Source organism: Stegastes partitus, unplaced genomic scaffold (genome assembly GCF_000690725.1).
Source record: "Stegastes partitus isolate 25-593 unplaced genomic scaffold, Stegastes_partitus-1.0.2 Scaffold431, whole genome shotgun sequence".
Taxonomy (NCBI): domain Eukaryota; kingdom Metazoa; phylum Chordata; class Actinopteri; family Pomacentridae; genus Stegastes; species Stegastes partitus.
In genome coordinates, this window is record NW_007578162.1 from 274,548 (window position 1) to 277,885 (window position 3,338).

The window sequence follows — 3,338 nt, forward strand, 5'->3', positions numbered from 1 at the left end:
TGTTGAATTTGATATGGGGTGATTTACTAAAATTTTCTGATCAAATGGCGCGTCACAGATGAGAACTTTAAAGACTGTTGGAACATCCACGACCTGATGATTCTCTCTGTTTTGACAGTTTCTGATAAATGGTGGAATTTTCACAATTTTGTAAAGACAACAAGCCTTTCACACCTTCCTGCAGGTTTTGGCGTTCAGAGGTTAGTGTTCTTATTTATGTATCCTCCTGCCTATAAAACAGCGTATAACCGTGTGTCAGCAGAAACACTTTGTTCTGCCCGTGAAGCCTTAAATCTCCTGCGTCATGCATGCGCAGCAGCCGTCTGCTCTCGTGTATCCTGAGCAGATTCCCGCGCTTTTGTCACAGGCGGTCGACAAAACGGACTGGATCGTTTCCTCGACACGCCGCGTCATTAACCGCGGCGCTGAAGTCACGACGCCCTCGGGGACGGCCCGCTCCGTCGTTATGGCTTTTTTTTTTTTGAGTGTCGCCCGACGGCCTCGCGTTGTACCCATCATCCCTTTAACGACCGTCCTCTCAGGTGTTCCCGCTCGGCCGGCGTCGGAGCTTCGCGATGAGGCAAACAACATCAAAGAGATTGATTCCTCTTAATGGGTCATTTCATAATGGAGGGAGAGGCTGGGATTGACGGGGAGAGAGAGAGAGAGAAGGGAAAGACGAAGCAAAGACGCGGAAATACTGTATTTCATATGTGCCAATTTTGTTGTTTTTTCTGTTACTATGACTACATGAATGTAAAATCTCGCCATTGAAGTGAACTAACTCAGAAATGGAGCAGCAGGAGGAGAAGATGTTAAAATAGAAGAAAAAAAAATTGTGTGTTTGGGGACTTTTTTTTTTTTTTTTTTTAATGTTAAAACCAAATTTGGCTTCAGCAAGCATCTCATTATGAGGCAAAAGTGTGTGTGTGTGTGACCAAATGATGTGTGTATGGGTGATTAATAAGGGAGTTGGCATTTAGTGGCGTGATATCTGACTGGTTCGGATAATTACACCAGGAGAGAAAGCAGAAGCCGGGACTTTATCAGCATGCGGGGGAGTCAGAGCATTTTGGGGCCTTTTAATTTTTTTTTTTTTTTCCTTTTCGCCTCTCCACTTAAACGTTTGCCAGTTCACCTCGGTAATTTTTTATTCCAAAGTTATTAATGTCGGAACTGCGGCGGGGGAAGATTAGCAGAGAGAGGAGAGGTGAAGAGGAGAGTATTTATAGGTTTGTTATCATCAAAAACATATGAAAAGTTGTTTCCTGGGATAGAAACAGTGCAATATAAAAAGCAAACAAACAAAAAGCAGACAGCAAAAATACAGAATCTCCTGAAAACTTACCGCGTCTCATCACATTTTTCTTGTTTAAATGAATGTTACTGTTTAGAGAGAAGGAATGATTTGATTCCCAAACTTCAATTGAGTTTAAATATTGATTTATTTGGGATCACAGACCACTATAATGTTGTGGTTGTTGCAAAATTGCCAAGAAATTTAAGTGGAAATCTGTTTGTAGATAAATTAAGCAGATGGAAAAGTCAGTTTTTTGGATAATTCTTCATCTTCATGCTGATATGAAAATGCTTTAAATCCAATATTCCTAAATTAGTTCTGCTCTATGGAGATTTCGAATTGAGTCATTCATTTGCGGCGTCACTCACAAACGTTTAACGCAGCCAAAGATATTAAAGGGAAAAAGAGAAAAGAGATTTCGATAATCGCATATTATTTATCTTTATATTATCCAGTATTATAGGTGGAACCGCCGGGTTTTTGCATTTAAATGCACCGCAGCAGAGTTTTAGAACAGTAGTTTCACATCATGTGGTTGATGTTGTGTAATAACAACACATTTTCCCTCAGAAGACGTTAATATATCGTCCTTGTTTTGACTGATTAAACGATAGGTCATCAGTGTTCTTTGGTTCAGACTGTTGGTTTTGTTGTTTGAGTCGTGCAAAGTCTTTTAAAAATAATTTCTTTAAAGTTGAAATTCAACCAGCTGGAGGTTGTTGTTAGACGTTGCAGCCTTTCTGACTGTTCACAACATAGACTTCCACTGATTTTGTCTCCTTTTTTGTCTTAAAATTGCACAAAGCATTCATAAGAATTTGTTGTTCTCGTGCATAAAGTCTACATTTCATATATTTAGAGTCTTGTGGGGCTGCATGATGTTTCAGAAATACAGAAATCTTCACCAAATGACTTGAACAACTCTATTTGGAAAGAATTCATCATTCTAGAATAATTGGAGTACTTTACTTGCCAAATGCATCTGCTTTTGAAAAAGCCAAAAAAAAAAAATACCCAGTTGGATCCTTTCTCATCTGGTGCAACACTCACAAAGTCATTTGAAATATATGTATTTTTATTCGCTTTTGGATGGCTTCATGTCTGGCTTTTCACTCTTCATACAGAGCTTTGTGGTGCTGTTTTAAACAGTTAAACTCATGTCGTGTTGCTTCTTGCGCTGACGGCAAGTTCAAGTCAGATTTCGTCCTTTCGGAAGCCGAAATATTTCCATACAACTGATTTCTTTTTGCAGCCAAATCTTGCTTTTCAGTCTCATTTTGATGTGCACCTGTGGATGTCAACAAACTCTGTCTTTGAAATATAGCATTAAAAGAGAAAAGAGAATGATGTTCCTGTAGAGTAGCCATGGGGAAAAAAGAAGTTTTCTTTTTGTATAAAGCAGCAAAAAGTTGTAGCATCACGTGTTTGACTTAATCTGCTTTTTTTACTGTTGACTATGTGAACAACCCAATGCTGATGCTGAAAGGATATATCGTCAGCTTTACTGTCTTGTTATTCTGTACAAGAAAAACTACTTTATCCTTGAAGGAGATTTTACTTTGTCCAGGCCAGCTGTAGCCTCAACCTAGAGCTGGCCGATTTTTGACGTTGTAGAGCAATACTTTGCACATTTGTCACAACAAAGTCAAATTCTTTCCCATCTTTGCCAACTGGGAAATTTATTCAAATGTGAGACCTGCCTTGCTTTGCTTTCGTGTTGTAAAAAACTGCCTTAATCTTCTTTTCAGCTTCATTTATTGACTCCATCCGTTTGGTTGCACTGAATCCAACAACCCACGATTCATTTAAAGTCGTTGCTTCAAAGCATCAAAGCAATAAGACGTAAATCGCTCACTGTTGCTGTAAAGCTTTCGCAGTTTGGTTACTTGCCGTGGATCCATGAAGTGCAGAGATGCAACAGATGCACAGCTCTGCAGGTGTTAACAAAACAAGTAGGGTCAAGTTGGTTGGTTACGTTGGTCGCACAGTGGAAGCCAGGAAGACCTAGCTAGCCTAGCTTTTGTCTTTCGAGAGAAAC